General features: G+C 41.0%; 1 protein-coding gene and 1 long non-coding RNA gene across 2 annotated transcripts in view; one reads left to right on the top strand and one right to left on the bottom strand.

The window, feature by feature from the left end:
* il1rapl1a (interleukin 1 receptor accessory protein-like 1a) overlaps positions 1 to 20602 on the top strand; it is a 479938-nt gene that overhangs the window by 155766 nt on the left and 303570 nt on the right. The window lies entirely within an intron of this gene.
* LOC117820105 lies at positions 6008 to 7153 on the bottom strand. The gene is made up of 2 exons (XR_004632690.1): positions 6268 to 7153; positions 6008 to 6166 (listed from the first exon to the last, which is right to left on the bottom strand). It is a non-coding gene; the product is annotated as an uncharacterized LOC117820105 (long non-coding RNA).

Here is a 20602-nt window from a genome sequence, read left to right as displayed (position 1 = left end):
CATGGTTTGCAGAAAAGGTTGAGGACATGGTGCTCATGTCCTCGTCAGCCCCTGCTGTGTAGGGGCTGACGTAGAAGTATAAATCAGCCTTTAGCCTTTTTAATTTTAGGCTTTAGTGTGTGCACAAATAGGTTTTAAAGCTCTTTGTAGAGGGATGTCGACCACCTTTTTCATCGGCCATCACAGTCAAAGTTCCCCTGCTCTCCATTATCATCAACTAATAGAGCTCACCACTTCTTTTTTTAATTATATATACTTCTGATGATTTGCTTAAATCCTCACTACCATAACGTTTAGACCTTTTCTCCCTAAGTAAAAAAAAATGTTGCTCTATGAAATAAAAGTTATACATCTCATCCTTTTAAAAACCTTTTAAAGCACAAGATAAATCATGATTTTTAAAACAGTAAAATGCTCAAATCAAGACAAATTTTTAGGCTGACATATTGTTGGTATTTTTAAAAGTATAAGGCACATAGTCGGTAGTACAGTTTTGTTGCTGGAGTCAGTCGGCGTAGAGACGCCATATAAATGTAGTTAAACCCTTTTTTTTTGCTTCAACATTGGAGTCTCTGAGGGCAAACATCAAAGTAACATGGTTTCTTTTGAATCATGTTGCTCTGAGTGTTTTTACTGTACATGTCTGCCTGTGTATCTATTTCTGCACATGTCTATTGTATGTGCAGTTTTTTTTGTGCCTTGAGTTCTGTGTGCTGGGAGTTCACATGTGTCTGTGTGTTATGGGTGGGGGGTGGGAGGTGCACGTTAATGAGATCTGGCCTGAGGAATGGTCTTGACATGTGCCCTGACATCCATTTATTCTAATATAGGACATATTGACTAGCATGAAGAGGTTACGATGAACACAGGTTATTAATCACATGTCCCCGGTAATCACACAGGGCACGCACTACATTGTCATTGGCGTAGAGATGGAAATGTGTACAGCATGCGTCTGTGTGTATGTGTGTGTAAGTGTGTGTACCACAAAGCATATTTCTATTACTAGTAGCTCATTATCCCTCTGTCAAACACAGCCTGGGCTCTGCTTTCTTCTGAATCTCATGACAGGAAGAGATGAAAACAATAACTGAGAAATGATTTGAAGTGCATACAGATGTGTGCGCTCCCCAGTGTATATATACCTGAACACATATTTGCTCATTACTCCTCATACGTTGTGTTATCTCTGCATTGGTGTAATGAGAAAACTGTGGCTTCTGCAGAAAATAGAAGGACAGCAAATAATACACATTAATTATACTAATAATGTTATACTTTATGTTAGAATCACAGGCATTGTGGCTGTATAACACACTGCAAACACGGAATCACACTGAGAACACAGAGGGTGTATGGACTTTGGAGGTCATTAATTTCTATTAAATGATACACTAAACAAAAAGCATGTAAATGAATTTCAAAATGAATTGATTAAAACTTCAGAAGTATGTCAAATGATCATGACCTTAATGATTGTGACATTTAAATGAAAGGCAAAGGGATTCACAATCCCTCACAACGATCTATAAATAGATCAAGAGCTACTAATGCATTACTAACACATTAATTGTGTAGCTTTATTATCCGGTGTCATATGGGGCATACAAGTCTGAAAATGTTCATAGTTATTGATAAAATAAATTACAGTAGAAACCAGACCTTTCCCGTTTATAAACAGATTGTTCTGCCTTTGATTTTTCATTCCCCAACTCATTTATAGTTTACTGAACTTTCACTCTGACGAGAGTACTGAAACCATTTCTAATTAAAAGCTGAAATCCGAGAGAAATTTTAGTTTCCTCGCTGTCCTTTGGCTCTTTTTTCTGTGTACTGTACTCTTCTGAGCATTGTCAGGGAAGTTTGCATTTTTTCACAGAAAACCCAAATGCATGATATCCATACTCAACACTTCATTTTCTACGTCATTTGTATCTCTGTAACATCCTTATTTATGTTTTTCTAATATTAACGCATTAAAAGTCACCATTACAAAAGACCCCTCTTCCTCTGGACACACTTCCCAGCTCCCTGTCACCACCACCAATCCAAGTACTATGAGATTGCACCTCTGACTCTGACAACTTATTGGTGTGAGGTGTATATGTAGAAAGGAATTCCTGAATTTTCCTCAGCTGGAATTTATCTAGAAAAATGCCACAATGTCATTTGTGAAAGGGGCTTTTGATTGGGACACGAATCATGTGATCCCCACAACTAGATTCCAACAATTTCCAAAAGGTAGCATTCCATTAATGGGCTCTGAGCTCTACCTCAACTTGCTACTCTTCTTTTAACAGGCATCCAAAAAAAAAGTGGTTACTCCATCTCCATTAAAGCTGGGGTTGGTAGTCAGATTTAGATACACTTTTTGTTATACTGGTTAAAATGATCTTTATGTCCCGATGGCAATCAATACATAATGTGTTCTTAAAAATAGTGAAAAAAAAAGCTGCTATCTACAGCCGAAGTAAACCTGGGAAAACACCAACCAATCCCTGCCTTTAGGAGCCGAAATATGAAACCAATCAATCGTCCTGCCGTTCTGCCCGCCTCCTGTGCGTACATTTCATTTTTGTTTGTGTTTTTAATTTTCACTATGATAATGTTTTGGTGTTTTCTCACCGCTGAGTGAGACATGAGTTGACGTAGTGCAAAACACAAACGATGTGCTGAGGACCGGTTTTGAATCAGTCATGATCATATGGTCGTGAATCAGTGGTGCTCGTGCATGTGAGCGGGGTCGTCGTTCTGGAGGAGCTCCGAGGGGAGGGGGGTTAGGGGTTAGAGGGAGTCCTGAGGAAATGCTACGTTCAAATTCATGCTAGTTTTCCATGACTACCCAACCCTAGCTTTTAGTTAACATACATTTTTAATTCCAATTTACCACAACTTGTCCCAGTTGGCAGATTCTCTGCATTCCGTCATATTGCGTGAAAATAGCACGTTTTTAGAGTCCTTATCCTCGCACATCCCTGAATTTGGAGCTTCAGAATGAGCACCAAAGGTAAGGGTATATTTGTTGTGTTATTAAGTTCAAATCGAAGCCTGTATAAAACAAACAGAACAACCTCCAACACACCTGGAGTCTGAACTTTTAGAGCTCCTTCATTTTAAGTGTAAGTTAATTTTTAACTAGTTATTTGATGTTAAAAATCCGGTTGAATGACAGCTCTGTTGACAAATGCAGGCTTGTGCTGCATGCTGTAGAGTAGAGGAAGATCAGTGTCTTCACTTGTATAGTGGCATGCCGTTTTTTGGTCCTTTTGGCCATTTGCTGGGTTTGGTTTTGTCTCCCTGCAGGTTGCTTGTGGGCAGGGTTGTGCCACACCTGGGAGTACCTGGCCAGTCTCACAGGTGTTTATGATCTCAGGAACTCTCAACATGTTTTTATTTTTGTTGGCTTCAGCCATCTTTGTAGTTTATTGTACACTGTACAACACACTCCACACATCTTCCACTGACCCAACAAACTTCACACTGATCTACTCACGCACACACATAATCTTCTTTGTGCATCTTGAGCATTGACTGTATGAAATATGGATCAAGAAAAGAGCTATCCAGACTACACTCGTCTTTTGTACCAGGCTGTAAACATGCTTATTTCTGCTGTAAAGATCCTTTTTTTAAAAAAATTGGTGTGTATGTGGTTTCCGGTACTTCCGGAGCCAGCCTCAAGTGGATCCCTGATGAGCTGCAGTTTTTAGCACTTCTGCATTGGACTCATATTTTTAGACCGGAGGTTGGCGCTTGTAGTGGATACAGGCCATTAGTATCATCATTATCAGGGTTGCCGCTTGATCTTGAGTTAATAGCACTTTCTTTTGTTAACAAACGTTTGCATTTTAGCTGGCTGTGTATTTACCTTCTTTTGCCATGTGCACTGAGCCAGGTCCTGAAAATTAGCGCACACTGAGGTGGTTATTTGACTTCAGATCCCAAGAAATACAAACCTTTCTTTTAACTTACACCCTTTGAAACAATGATAGGTGTCAATGTACGTGGGAAGGTTAATTCCTCTTCTTCTTTGTTGACCTTCATAGTTAAATTCAGCGTACTCTTCTCAGAACTGTATCAATCAATACAGAGTTCAGAGACTGACATTGGTCATTGTTGCTTAACTTTTCTGGTTTTTTTTTTTTTTTTTTTCAAATCTGTCATCCTGTTTCTTCACAAAAGCCACAAAGACATAATGCAAGGTGTCAGAAATAACTGCAGCGTGCACAAAGCTAACTCTAATGCAACACTGCTAGCTCCACCTGAAGCTGCATGCATTAAAGATAACACTTACACTGCCTCTCCATCGTTGTTGATTTCCTGTATTTTCCTCCTGCTGTGCTTGTAAGCAGAAGTCCTTCAGGGCCTCCACAGAACAAATAGCTCCGTCTCAGCGGGGGGGGGTCAAACACAGCATGAAGTTGTGTGATGACTCAACTGTACTACATTACACAAACATGTGAATATAAATGCCCACAAATACATATGAAGGCAGAAATGCTAGCCTCAGTATTGACTACTCTCCATGTGCTGAACACTGACACTGTTTCTGGATGGAAATAAGTGCACATTGGTAAGTGTACAGCACTGAAGGAGCATATCCTGAATACGAAAGACCCTATGTAGATACTGTGTGAATAATATTAGCAGTAAACAACACTTAGTCTTACAAGTTATTACATCAGCTGCACACACACACACATACACACGCAAACATACTGCCACAAGATACAAGAACATGTCAGAATTTTGACTTTGAACATTCAGTACTGATTCTTACTGATTCATACTAAACATGATTTTTCTTACCTTAATCTGCAAGAGACACAGCATGCATGTCACCTTTCTCATTTCCTTTTTTTGATAAAAGTTTCCTAGTTTCAGCAAAATTCTCAAATTCTCACAATTTTCTATCACCTCCTCATACTGAGTACAATAACATCAACAGCACAGGTTTATTTAGTCCCATGGTATTCTTCTGTTTATATGGCACTCCCCCCCCCCCCCCCCCCCTCTCTCTCTGTCTTCAAAGACTCTACTACTGTTCCACACTCCACTCACACTCTTTTACACACACACACACAACCTTCATACATGCACACACACTCAGGTACGCTGCAATAGGGCTAGCCTCAGGGGGTCAGAACAAAGCGCACGCGGTTAATCGAACCTGTGGTGAGGAGTTAAAGAAGATGGGAGGGAGGGGTTGCCTGGGGTTTGAAATGGAAGGGTTTGGAGGGCTGAGATATGATGTTTTGCAGCCTCTGGATCAACAGGACAATGAGTAACAAAGCAGAAATGCCGTTTATCTGATGGAGGAATGGGCTTTTATGGCACCACAGGGAATACTGGTCGCCACAACACATGCATGTCATAATCAGAGCCAGAATGGACAAAGACGGTGAACGGTCATGCTAGAAAGAGTGTCCTGTGGGTATTTTGGCAAGAAGGTTTCCAAGTGTAGCATATTGGATGGTGGATCAAAAGGTGGGAGTTGTCATAGTACTTGTCCAAGTGCCAAACCTTATGCAAGATAAATAGTAAAAAATACAAAAGGAACAGATTGTTTGTAGAGGTACCAGGAGGAATCATCAGAAATTTTGGTTTATTTTTACATCAGTGTTCTTCAAAGGGAACTTCAGTTAGCATCCTGGTTCATGTGCATACTGTGCATTGGCCACAACTGCGAAGTGGCATGTAGAATACTTAAACATTTATCACACACAGCAAAAATGAAAACTTAAAATTGTTGGCCTGATAATGATTTTTTGGTGAAGTAAGTAGTAGTAGTAGTTAGTAGTTATCTCAACTACCTGTATTAAGTTTGTTGTGTAAAGTTGGTCTCATTTCATAAGTTGGGTTGGCAAAACTTGAAATTATGTTAAAATTATGAGTTTGAGTCTCGGCTAAATTATTTGAGTATTCTTCAGACAAAGAACGGGGTCTGTGACGGTTAGAAAACCAGATTTAAAAGTGTGGACCCAAAAGCACAGCCGGAGGCAGAGGAAGCAGTTCTGTGAATTTATTGAATGGAACAAAGGGAGCAGGGAAGGGATCCAGGGTCCAAGGCGTGAGGACTAGAGGTGGAGGCTGGGGAAGAAATCCAGGTAGAGAGAGAGGCAGTGTGGCAGCGATAGGGAAAAAGCACTGGGGGCTCGTGGAGGCACTGGAGAAACAGAGGCAGCAGGGTTAGTCACAGGTAAAAAGCACAAAGCTGGAACACTCGATAGCAAACTAGCAAATTCACGAGAGAACAGGCCAAGATACCACTTCAGATGCAGGAATAATCTGGCACTGGAGAAGCCTCCGAGCAGGGCCTAAATGCAGGTGGTGATTGCAGAGATCAGGTCCAGGTGTGAAGGTGCAGGTGTGGGAGGAGCCGCCCAATCTATGAGAGAAGGAGAGAAACTCCACAAAAGAAACCAACTAAAAAGCCACAAACATGTTGCAATCATCACAGGGTCTCCAACTCAAATCTACAGGGGTCTTCCACACTTTCAATTCCCCACATGTCGCGCCCTCTCTCCTGTCCTGTGTGGATTTTATCGCCCTAAAGGTGAGTAATTTGTTTGAGTATTGCATTGAAACTTTAGCTTTACAGTTGGTCAATTGATGGTGAGGTAATAACCAGTTAATGTAACTTTAATTTGTTTAGTTAGTTTAATAAGGCATGGTCATTACCAATATTTAGCCGCCTGGAAAATAAGCTAGCTACCTTGCAAGTGGTAAAATGGTGCAGTAATGTGCACTAACAAAGGAACATTTTCAGTTGCCTCCAATGTAAGATTTCTAGTGAGCCTCAAAACTCAAAAATCAAGTGCAGACAGTTGCCTTAAAATTCCACAGCTTTTTTGTTTTAAGTGCATGCGTTGTTGAGAATTTCCAGAAAATGTAAGGACAGCCTGCTCCTGAAAACTTCCACAGTCGCCTGCTCATACATATCCCTCAAAGAGTTAAGGTTTCACTGCTGGACAGGAATGCTTGAGTAGCAAGGGCATGAAGCTGCTTCATTATGTGCAAGACAATACAGTCCCTCCAGGAAGTTGCGATTTCGCGATCGCAACTATCGACGCAGATTTAACCAATCAGTGTGATTTTTTCGCAGCCTTCCAATTTTATACAATCACCGCAATTTTACCGCAAATTTGACCAATTACCTTAATCTCAGCCCCTGTACGTCATCGGTTTTGTCATCAATTTCACTTCCTTGGAACATAAACTTAAGTCCTCACTTGATCGGCACTTTTCAACAGGAAAACAGGCACGGAGAACGGGTGAAGAGAGGGGACAGTAGGCAGGACAAGTGACAATGACATCGTTGTTATTTATAGATTGATGGGCACAGTGTTCGCTTGGTCACCTACCTGCAGCAGGTGTGCTTTATGAACCAGCTCTCTCTCCTCCATGCATCTGTCTCATCTTTATTGAGGATTTTTACCCCCGGTGTGTGTTAGTGACAAAGACACAACCAGGGACGTCTGTTTACTATTTGACGTTTGACGTTGTTGCCGCCATTACAGTAAAAAGCTCTGCATCTACAGCTTGATTTAATCCAGTTTGGTGATACATCAGACACCTTCAGTACGTTTTGATCAACTCCTCCTCATCAAAGATGCATTTCAGAGTGCCGTGAACTGACTGTCTGTGCCTCTGTCTCTGCGAGGTGCATTCAGGGGCTGTCGTAAATGTGCCATACAGTCCTTTCATGGCATTTTTCTAGTGAATCAAGAGAATCAAAATAGAGTCAGTGGCTACATCAAGAATGTTTTCTAAAAACAACTGTAATTTAGCGTATTTACTTGCCCCTGAGATATTATGGGGGGGAAAAGCAAAAAAAAAAAAAATTGCAACTTTCACTGCAATTTTTCAAAAAGCTGTTGCAAAATCAGGCTTTTTGGGCCGCAACAATCACAAAAAAATCCTGAGAAATCCTGGAGGGACTGACTATAGCACAGATCACTCACCACTGATTACATTGCATGATATAAACAAGGGATATTCTGAAACAACGATTTACCCAATTGTTTAAACAGAAAGTTAAATTCCGACTAACCGAATACTCTAAAGGTAAAAAAAAATTAAAAATAGTCCAAATCAGGAACAGTTTATTCAACCCCGCTTAACACGGCATCACATATTCTTCAAATAAACAATATCAAACTTGTTTGTTGAGTGTCAAGCTGAGCTGGCACCACCACTCCCTGCAGGCTAACATCCACATGCCTGTGCTGGTTATGCATTGCTTGGTTTAGCGGTTGTGTGCCGGTTCAACAGAAACAGCCTACTTATAACTTTATCTCTAATTTCTAGATAAAAATACCGCCAAAGTTCTTAATATGCCATCTCTCCTCTGTGACCGTTTGGCCTACAATAATACAAATGTTGATCATTTGTTTGACAGGCTGGGAACACTTAAAGATGGAACATTTTCTTAACTATTTCTTTTATACAAGTCAGCTCTCAAAAGTTATCTATCAGCCTCAGTAATGAGTATTTTTATGTATTTTTAAATAAACTCTGCTTTTGTGCGTTTGATAAACCACTGAATGCTGGAATGAGAGCGGCTGTATAAAGTATTCAAACCTTGATTTGAAATGAAGGGGAAAATATGTTCAACTTTGTTCCCATAAAGTAATTGCAAGAAAAAGAACATCACACGCTGCAGTTTTAACGCACACTTTAGGTTAGACATCCGCTTGACGCATTGTTATAAGAAGAAAAACAACACTATAGGAACAAAGCTTTGTTACAGAATCAAACAACACTAAAGACTTGAGAGAGAAACACCCACACACACAGCTGTGGAAGTGACATTTTATGCAAACTCTCATGCATAAAATTGTTTAAGTACAGCATGTAGAGAAGTGCTTTAAAATACAGATCTGGGCAAGTTTTTCTGACACACTCGAATGAGAAACTATAAATCAGACATCCTGAAACCACATATTTACATTTGTCAAATGTTCATAAGACTCCTGTTGACTCATAATTGTCAATAAAGGCTGCAAAGACCAGCATCAACCGGTTCTCCAAAGGTTAACTTGTAGCTTACATTTCTTAATGGTTATCAACCAATCAATCTTTATTTACATAGCGCCAAATCACAACAAACGTTATCTCAAGACGCTTACCAGCATAGCAGGTCTAGACCATACTCTATTTTAAATTATTAACAAAGATCCAACATCAAGACAGGGGAAGACTCACCTTAATCCACCTTGAGTAGAGCACTCTGCAGTATTTAGGGAGTTACAGCGGCAAGGAAAACTTCCCTTTAACAGGCAGAAACCTCGGGCCAGACTCATATTAGACAGCCATCTGCCGGGAGCCAGTTGGAATTGGAAAAAGGGATAGAGGAGATTAAGAGAGAGATATGATAGTGGTGAGACAGATAGTAGTAGTTGTAGCCACTGGAGTCTGGCACATCTGTAGCAGCAGGCCGTCTACAGCAGTGACTCAGAGGAACTTATGAGACAAGGGACTCTAGAAAGATCTATGGTTAGTAACTTTAATGGGACAGGCAGAGTTAAAGTAAGTGATAGGGGGGTGAGAGGGGGTATTCCAGTGTTCCCCCCAGCGGTCTAAGCCTGTAGCAGCATAACTAAGAGCTGGTCCAAGCCTGAGCGAGCTTTAACTATAAGCTTTACCAAAAAGGAAAGTTTGAAGCCTACTCTTAAAAGGAGGGCTGGTCTGCCACCCGGACACTGACTGGTAGATGATTCCAAAGGAGAGTTGCCTGATAACTGAAGGCTCAACCTCCCATACTAGTTTTAGAGACTTAAGGTACGACAAGCAGGCCTGCATGTTGGGAGTGTAGTGTTCTAGAGGGGTAATAGGGCACTGTGAGCTCTTTAAGATACAAAGGTGCCTTACCATGGCGTAAAATTAACTTTTTACCTCATCTGCCATTGGCTAGTGACCTCCAAAAATGTACTGGCCAAAAATATTTTTCTCTGGCCAAATAAAAAAATCATCATTTAAAATAATTACCATACATCACTCCGTTTAGCTGTCTGTTCGTCTTCTTGATCGTCTCCTGCCTCTTTGTTTATCCTTTTTGTTTGTGGTGGCTTCACGCCGGTAATGTGTCGCCACATCTTCCTCGAAAACTTCTCGCCGTTCTTCTTCAAGCAAAGGGAATGAATAGAACTCCAGTAGCTGACGTCACGCTGTTCCCAACGTACCAAATCACAACGCAAGTACAGTCAAAATAGCCTGACAGTCGGCAGAAATGAGCGAAAGTATGAAAACAAAACCTCACATGCAATACAAAATTTTCCATTGGCCACTGGTGGGTGTGTGTTTTTGTTTTACACGGCAGTCACATTGTTTACCCACCATTGGCACTTGGCAGGTGTTAATTTTACGCCCTGTGCCTGACCCTTAGGTTATAGATGTTATGCAATTTATCAAAGAACATTTATAGAGGGGCGCTGGTGGTCTAGCGGTCTGGGCGGCCCGCATGTAGAGGCTGCGGTCCTCGTTGCGGAGGTTGCCGGTTTGGATCCCACCCGTTTGCTGCATGTCCCCGCGTTTCATGTCTCTCTTAAGCTGTCCTGTCATTAAGGGCGAGGACGCTCATAAACATAATTTAAAAAGAAAATAATAATAATAAGAAGAATATTTATAGGACATATCAATTCAAAGAAAACAAAGGAGTAGGAATCAATATCAAAGCAAGCAACCACATACATTTGTGAACTCAAACATGCTCAACACACTAAATACCGCCCTGTCATGTGTCATCAAGAAATCAAGTTTCCTAGAATTACTTTGGACAAGCTATTGTGGAATAAACATTTTGACAAACAGGTGAAAATGTGGCCTATTACATGGCCTACTGAAGCAAAGCCAATAAAAAAACTGATTAGCTAACCGTCACTGAGATTTGTGTTGAGTTTATTCCTGCATAATCCACAGTATTTTCAATCTGCCACATCAAATTTATCAAACATAAGCCATAAAAAAAAATCATAGCTTTTAAAAAGCATCACTATTTGGGCCTTCAAACCAGCAGACATCTGGCTTCATCAGTTTAGTTTGTGTTCTATTATGATCACCAGTTACTCTTCTCAGGGGGGCATATTTACACTGGAGATAATATAAAATGCAATCACTCATTCTGTTTGGATGTTGACTTTGGATTCTTAACAGGCCTTAATCTAATCTCCTTGTCAGGATAGGGCAGTCTCTCCATGAATGCTCAGCAGACACACAGTGAAATATTCACACACATCTCATTTAAATATTATTTGATGGATGTTTATTTGAATCTCAGAAGTTGAGCCAGCAGTGGGCTGACAGCTTTAAGCTAGTGTTGGAAACTTAGCAGAGGCCAAAGTCGAGACGGAGATACGTTCCTATGTGAGAACATTGTTAACACTAAGGATGAACGCAGAAAAGTGGCTTACTGGATGACCTATATCTAACCTGTGCTTTCGTTAAATGTTCTGTAACAATACTTAACACCATGCAACAAAGATGAAAAAATAATAGATTTAAACATGCTCTGGATTGAAAGAGAGATCCAGCGGCATTTTGGTCCCAGGGTGTCAATCTGTGCTTGTTTATCGGAGTGTTTAAAGGCAATAGGCGTCATGTTGCTCAGGGATCAATAGGAAAGGTTGAAGGGTTCAGATGATCTTTCCTCAGTGGCATTAAGCCGCTCTCTCATCTCTAATGCTTTCATCTGCAAACACACAATGGCATTATCACCAATTATGGCTGTGATTAGTGTATAAGCCTTATTTAAGTGAAGGGAAACAGGACTAAAAGACGAGGCTCAAGACACAAATGGTGGATCGAGAGGACGAGGATTACAAAGAACAGTGGTGGAAACGCTGCTTTGGTTGTGGACCCTGAACCCTTCCAGTCCACCATGAGGGTATTATGGTGTTAGATTTATGTCAAAACGGGAGAGCTTGTAAAAACATATTCACGAGCAGATAATAACTCACACATAGATATGAAGTCCTCGTAAGGAAATTCAACTGGCGAGAGGTATTTAGGCAGCTTCGAGCGCCCATAAAAACATAGGGACAGAGGTGGGGAATGACACTGCTTGTGATCAATGATTCGCGCGAGCACAAATCAGCTCTGCGCGGAAAGGTTTCTGTTCGAGAGCGCGCAGCGAGGCGTACGCGCTCGCGCTCGCGCAGGCACTGCTCTGCTCTCCATGCTGAGTTCTGCTCGTGCAAGTCAAACTACTTTTGCCATTTTGGAGGCTGAGACCAAGTGACGCACTGACCCTCTGATGATTGGTTTCAACTTGACCACACCCACATGACCTCTGAACCTAAACCATGTATGTGTTATAAACTGCAATACATTGAAAATCCGCTTGAGGCTGGCTGCAGAAACACCGGAAACCACATAGACATGAATGGGAAAAAGACGATCTTTGCAGCATTAATAAACATGTTTACAGCCTGGTTCAAAAAAATGGCTTGGCCCTATGAAGCTAATCTCTCTAATGGCACACACTGTACGGGGGGTGAATTTTTTTTCTAACCCGGCGGTTCAGAAGATATTAAGATTACCAGTTTTGCCCAAATAAGGACATGACTGACGCGACTCCCGGTCGGGAACACATAGCTATTGGCTAAGAGGCTCACACTACGTCACACTCTGCCTGGTTGAGTTCCGCATTTCCAATATAGCTGCTGCCGTTGATTTGCTTCAGAACAGCTCTCAGGAACAGATGGGTGATGTCACGGATACTACGTCCATATTTTATACAGTCTATGGTTTAAACCATGGTTTCATTTCGGCAGACCGCCCTTGCCCTACCCTACTTTTCTGAAGTGTAGTGTAGCACGAATCAGTTGGACTCACAAGATTATAAAATCTTGTCCTACACAAGGACCCTTAGGTAGGAGTATCGAGATTACACAATAAATCAATCAATATTTATTTATATAGCGCGATATCACAACAAACGTTATCTCAAGACGCTTTAACAAACACAGCAGGTCTAGACCGTACTCTATGTTATATTACTAACAAAGACCCAACATCAAGGAAAAGATCCAGTCCCATCTTAATCCACCATGAGCAGAGCACTTTGCAGCATTTAGCAAGTTACAGCGGCAAGGGAAAACATCTTTTTAACAGGCAGAAACCTCGAGCAGAGCCAGACTAATGTTAAGGCCAAATTCCACCAGATTCGTCTCTGGTACGTCTCCGATCCGTCACCGGATCTGATAGGTTTCTATTCTAGTAAATCTGTTAACCCCCACTGGATCCGCTCTGTTGCGTTCTGGCTGCGTCTCTATCTCTAGATACACAAGACTTCTATTTTTGCCGGATGCCGGAGCACAATGCATCAATTCAGCACAGAGCAGGAAGTCAGGCACCAAAACAAAATAAAAAAAACGGTTAATTTTCAGAATAAAACACTCTGTGTTATTGCTAGATTGTTTTTAACTTAACTATGACAAAAAAAGTGTAATTTAGAGCGGAGCCAGGCCTGGAGTCAACAGGTCAGAGGTTTTCAGAGGCTGAAAAAGACAACATGGATGAGAAGAGAGGAAGAGGAGAATCCTTGATTCAGTGATTACCACGGGAGAACCTCGGTCACATGACTCCAGCTGTTCGGCGGTCCTGCTCCGTGCTGCGTTCTGAAAACACAACTGATGGGTGTTGATGGACAAGAGAGCACGGAGCCGGACTGCAGTGGATCGGACACGGACACGGAGGAAGTCCCGTGTTAGACAGCCATCTGCCTCGACCAAGAGTTAAAGTAAGTGATAGGCAGAGAGAGGATAGAGGGGATCCCAATATGTCAGTTCCCTTGGTAGTCTATGCCTATAGCAGCATAACTAAGAGCTGGTCCAAACCTGAGCCAGCCCTAACTATAAGCTTTACAATAACAACTATGTCTACAGAAAACAGCATAGTTCCAACAGGTTACGATGCCAATCAGAGTTTGACGTACTGTACTTCTGGATATTATTCTATAATCTTTTATATTTTGTTGTTATTGCATCCATTAGCATATATTCAAATGATAAATGCTCATTGGTTGAAACAGCTGAAGGAGGGCACAGCTCTGGCAGTGGACACGTACATCGTTAAGCGAAACATTATGATGGTGTTGATGTTCATGTAGAGTTTGGGATTATTTGGGTCATGTCTGCTGCTTTCTGCTATCAGCAGAAGCTTCTTTGCTGAGGATAGTTCACTTGCTGTTTTCAAAAGCCTAAAAAATTCCACTGTTTTGGTTTGCTCTTTTCTTGGCAACTTTTTTTTCTTCCTGTAGCTTCATCTGATATTGACACTAATGCGATACTCCAGAAATGTTTTCATGCAATGACTCCTCAGATCTACAGGCAGTGACGTTAACAACAGTCGTCACTTGAATTTGCGTCACTACGTCGGCGGATGAACGCAGCCAAAGAAAGAAAATAAAGAAGGTTATCTATTAAAAAAAGTCTAAGGACAGGGTATGCTGTTGGCACAATTTGATTTTGAGAGAGATATAAAAATAGTCTTGATAAAATGTGCCCATAGAGGGTTACGACTGCCGGCACCACTGACTGCCAAGACATATTTGATAATTTCCCAATGAAAAATATAGCCTCTAAGGAACACATGGTTTATATCAATAACCTTTTACACCTCAGATAAAATCCAGATTACAATCTCCAAAGTACAAGTGACACTTCAAAGTACAATCACATCCTGGTAAACTTCTGCCTTAAACTCCTCGTGAGGTCTCAGTGAGGAAAACAGCGTCCTGTATATGCTGTAAGGCTTGATGTTGACTCTGTTTGTGTACTGTATATCTGTTTGAGAGTGAGGGAAAGAAATAGGGATTTGGTACAAAGCTGAGTTTATTTTATGTAACAGAGCGGAGTAGATCAGAGAGCAGAGCGTGACCTATTTTTAGGGCTCCGTGGAGACAATGTTTCTGTTCCATGCACTGAAAACCATGACTCCTGCTCTTCACAACCACTTTACAAAGCTTATGGTGTATTAGAAGGTTGAGCTGTGGAGAACTGACAAGTCACTGCTCCTGCTAATAGTTAGAGCAGCTATTAGGTTCAATCCTGCATGTGTGGTCATCCTGTCAGTTCACACAGCAGCGTTTGTTTGACGCTGTTTTTACAATATAGGGGTTTTAGACTGAAAGGTATACATGCTGTGTCTCACACTCTTAAACTCATGCCCTCATTCTCCCCATGTCACTCTCTCTCACGACCGGCTCACACTCGAAATTTGTGACAGCATTTCAGAATCTTGCATGGAAAAAGTTGTTGCAATTTTAACCAGTTCAGCATAACTCAAGAGCTGAAGGGGTGCTCTGTGAGTCAGCTTGTCAAGTTGCCAGTTTCTGGATGTAAGACACGCCACCTGTTTCTGCAGCCAATCAGTACATCGGGTCATGTAAGTTACAAACTGTCAGCTGGATGGAATGGCTGAAGCCTTAGCTGTTAGTGAGAGTGTGTTCGACGATGTTGGATTCCACCTCCATGGACATCAGCTGCTTCTACACTCAGTCTATAAATGTGTGTGAATGTTGAGTAAAGTGCTTTGTCAGGAGACAAGAGAGGCATTTGTCTTAAAGGTGACATATTATGCTCTTTTTCATCAAAATATATTGGTCGAAGAGGTCCCCAAAACATGTCTTTAAAGTTTATTGCTCAAAAAAACACTTTGAAATCATATTTTGGCATGCCTGTAAACGCCTCTTTTTCAGCCCTGCTCAGAACAGGCTGTTTTCTGTGTCTGTGCCTTTAAATGAGAATGAACTCTCTGACCACGCCCCCTCAGGAAGTGGATGTGGCCTCGGCTGTCCAGCATGTTGATCTAATGTTTCACATGTCTCACAGACCCGCGTTACTTCAACCCTCTGAATTTGATCCAGAATCTGATCCTGACGGAGAGGCACCTGCAGCATTACCTTTCTGAACGATTGGTCACAGATTTAGTGTTTCTTGTTGTTTTATTTGTCAGTATAGCTATATGGCTATGCTAACTAGCGCTAGCACTCTTCCATGAAAAATAAAATTCATCCACTAGATCTTCAAATCTGCAGACGTGGGGAGTAAAACCAACCTTTGTGTTTATTAAGACAGCCTTCAACTAGCATGCCTCCCTCCTAAGCTCCTTGTTAGCACACATGTGTGCAGGGACTGAAAAACAGGCAGAGTTGAGGACTGGATAAGCTTCGAGCTCTGACTTCCATTACAGACCGGAACACGTTGTGACGTATGAAATTCACGGAAATTTGATTGGCTCGTATGAGGATTTTTTAACCAGTGATAAATCACACTAAAACTAATATTGGCGCCTATAATGAGATAGAAAAAAGAAAATAAGGCCATCAGCAATGAGACTGATTGTTTTTACAAAGTTTTTTCTAATACCTGTGACCACTGTGGCATCATTAACAGCATGCGTCTTTCACATTGTCCATAGCAAGGACATTGATGAGTCGGACATTTGACTATTAAAAGAGAGCAGGTTGAGATTTTTAGGCAGACAACACTTTTTTCACAGACACACAGGACAAGATCAGTTAGGAGCTAGAAGGTATTGCTATGTCCACAGGGGGCGCCAAAACTGCCCCCTTCTACCCCCCCTTTTCAGGAGCTACAAAACAGCGTTCAGGAACAGATGGGTGACATCACGGATACTACGTCCATATTTTATACAGTCTATGATTATAACTTTGTCCACAGGGGGCGCCAACATTGACAGACACTTAACATTATTTGCGGTAGCTTTAATAACCAACAATTGTCAGGTAGTTGAAGGTTTCATCACATTTTGACATTTTAGATATGGTCTCTTACGGGAAAAATAAAGCAACAACTGCAAAAAAAACCCAACAACATTGGTCCCCATTATTTCCCTGTACAAATTCAGTTTGAGCTCAGCACAGTCATGTTCTCCATAAATGGTGGAGGTCTGCTTTCTGATCAGTCTGGGTTACAAGGACTAACATGGTTCACCAGGACTAAGAAATAAAAACCTTTAAAAGAAACATGGCGGAGGACCCATAATTGCAAAGGTTTGATAACCAAAAAATAAATGAAGGAAACCTAGAAATACAATGTCCCTATAACACACAAAAGTGGCACCAAAAAACACAAGGACACCAGGAAGGTGTGTGACAAAAACATGAGGAAACACAGAGAAATATTCACACACTGGGTAACAAGTAAGGAGACACAGGTGAGAACAACAAGGCACGGGTGTAGACAATCACAAAGGAAGGAAAACACAGGAAGTGCAACTAGACTTAACACACTGGGAGATTATTCTACAAAATAAAACACTGAAAACCACAAGAACACAGGTAAAACACAGGACATGAATCACTACTAGACACCACTGGGAAGACACAAGGACAACTCATAACTAATACAGATGGGACAACAAGAAAACACAAGGTAAGCACTGCAAGATAAAACAGGAAATCAAAGACAGAAAACACCACTAAAGAAATATTCAACCGCACAAAAACAACTCATGACACATTTCTTACCTTTAAAAAATCTTTCTTTTTTTTTTATATAAGAAAAACATGTTTGAATATTTCAAAATGAACTCAAACCATGGTCCCCTCTTGGTTAGTTTAGAGCAGGGGTTTCCAAACTTCTCAGCCCGCGACCCCCAGAATATAGGTGCCAAAGAACTGTGACCCCTACTGTCCCTCGAAGTGATTAAATGTTTCATTTACCTCAACTTCAAAATTAGTTTACCTACATAATTAACTGTTAGCTAACCCTAACCCTAACTGTAAGAGTCATCCGGCAACAAAAAAAGGCAGAAAACTACTGAAATGTACTTATTTGCAGCGTTTTATTTAGAATGTAACTACAGTTTTTGTCAATATTTTTACAATAATGGGTAAAATAAGCATCATCAATAAGCACATTTTGATTACTTAAAAAAATATATAAAAACTGGAAGACTTCTCGCGACCCTCCATTTGTGTCCTGCGACCCCTCAGGGGGTCCCGACCCACACTTTGGGAACCCCTGGTTTAGAGTGATAGTCCACTGTTGGTAATGTAGGTAGGTACATGTTTTTGTTAGACATGTGATTTCAAAAATAGCCTCCCTTATTTCACTGAACATATTTCATATGTGTTTATTTCTGGAGCTTATGTACAAAGTACCATAGTAATCTAATACTCAAATGTCTGTGAGTACCTAGAAAAGCGCTATATTCTTCTTCTTCTTCTTCTTCTTCTTCTTCTTCTTATTATTATTACAATATCCACCTCTGGAGTTAAATGTATTCATGTTTTTTCTATATTCTGTCACTTTTCTTGTTTTTATGGCTAAAGCTTAAAATATCCAGTAATTAGTACAAAGTAATTCCACAAACTGTCAATGTAGCCATTTCCTGACAGCACTCCAACCTTTGTGCCATAGACCTTCAATTAGAAGTAATGAGCCATTATGTTGTACCAATCGACATGTCTTCTTTCATAATGACCACAGGCTTAACAGTTTATTTAAGGCAGTTCGATATACACTTTCTTGTGTTTTAAAAGTTGGGGAACTTATATGTACTAGTCTGAAGCTGGAAGAGAAGTAGCTAGCAGATGTACCATTTAACCCTCTTTGAGTAACATTTGCTTCCAACAATGGAGCCCAGCTGTTTTAAGGATTTACTCAGCCGTCAGGAAAAAGCATGAAGCTATGCATCTGTGAGCCTTTGTTTAAGGTTCACTGCAGTGTAAAGAAAATTGTTCTGGGAGGCAAAGGCTGATGCAAAGATTGATTTTGGTCTCTTAAATAGACTTTTTGATAATAGAAAAGTATATATTGACAGCAGCCTCATCTTCGACAGTGATGTTTTCTCAGATCGGCCGCCTTACAGTAAGACTGCACCATACTTTTTAGAGTTCATAAAATGATTGTGCATCTTATTCGTTGTTTCTATATATACTTGTCTCTCTCTTCTCTGTGACTCAATATTTTTCTATACCTACCTCTCTCTTTTACCACCTCTCTTTCTCCCTGCCTCTCTTCTTTCCTCTCTTCCTCTCCATCCATGGTTATATAAAATGGTGTGAAGGCCTCGCTGTGTGGGCCGCAGAGTGGAGGAGGGCCTCGCCACTTTTTGAACTTTCATTCAGTAAGGATCTTCCAAGTTCAGCAGTCTTGCATACCTCCTCAGCCAGCTCAGTGTGTCAGAGTACAACACTATTTATGAACCCACCTCCATCGCTCAGCACATTAACTTCACAACACCCTCTGTTGCTTAAATGTTATGGTCCCTCTGGAACTATAATGTGCACATTTTGAAGAAATGGATGCTCTGCTGTTTCTCGTTTGTTATGGCAGCATCATTTTGTCTGTGCATTTCCCTGTGTGTGTCGTTTTGTGACATTGCTTTGCCCTGTTTTTATTATCAATTAATCTTGTGATTGTTGAGCCTATAAAATGATACCAATTTTCCACAGAATGGTTAAAATGCCAAACGCATTCAGTTCACAACAGTTCTTCACACATTGGAGGGACTGCAAATGTTATTTACCAATGACTAATTGTCCAAGAAGTACAATGAATTATTTCTTTGATGTCTTATTTATTGAACCATTATTACGAAATCAAAAGCCTAAGTTTTACAAATGGAAATGTTTGCTGATCAGTGGTTCAGGTGGTGACCATTAAAGGGACTTTTTGCTAGTTTTCAATATTTGTCAATTTGATGAAGGTACATAATAGGGGTGGGAATCGAAAACCTGATCGGACTTAGAACAGGTTCCAATTGATCAATTCCATCAGAATTGTACACCTCAAATTTTATCGATTCTTCTTAATGATTCATTCCCACCACGTCGCGTCACGTTGCATTACGTCACACACTCTGTGACGCAGAACTCCTAGGTGCAAATACATCAAATATGCTGAAGCATTTGTCGACTCGGCCTCGAAGCTTGGGGTTCGTGTCGGGCCGAAGTGGAGAACGGTTCCATGTGAACATATTCACGTCGGGGAGGTGAACCCCTGCCTACCTCTCCCCTTTCGGAGTTGGGACGTTTTCCTTCAGGCTCGAGGGGCCACGTCCGGACTCACGCGGCCGAAAATGAGGCACAGAGAGCGGGTAAAATACCTCCACGATGACCCCCGGAGGAAAAACGTTTTTCCTCTCCAAATTCAAAGTCTTTTCAACTAGGCTTCAGGGGCCACGTCCGGACTCACGCGGCTGAGAATGAGGTCTACCTATTATTCAGTATGTTCAAGTTGAATATGTTTTGTTCCCCTCAAAAAAATACTCTGGAATCATTAGGAGAATTGATAAGGAATTGGATTGATCAGCAGAATCAACCAGGGCATTGACATAGATAAAATCTTATTAATTCCCACCCCTAGTGCAAAACCTGTTAAAACAACTCCGGGTGTTTGAAAATATTCTCTATCACCCTTTTCACACTGAGGAACAAAGACCCCAGGAGGAGATCAGAGCAGATCAGACACACACAGCAGCTTTCACACACTGCCTGCTGTGGTTGTTGTTACATCAGTCAGGAAAGGACACTGCTGTTTCTCCACCAGAAAGTTACTTTCTTAAACATTTGACCTCATGTTATGAATCCAACCTTTCCCTAGTGCTTCTTTCGGCGCATGGTCACTGT

Source organism: Notolabrus celidotus, chromosome 10 (genome assembly GCF_009762535.1).
Source record: "Notolabrus celidotus isolate fNotCel1 chromosome 10, fNotCel1.pri, whole genome shotgun sequence".
NCBI lineage: Eukaryota > Metazoa > Chordata > Actinopteri > Labriformes > Labridae > Notolabrus > Notolabrus celidotus.
This window is presented reverse-complemented; position numbering and strand designations above follow the sequence as displayed.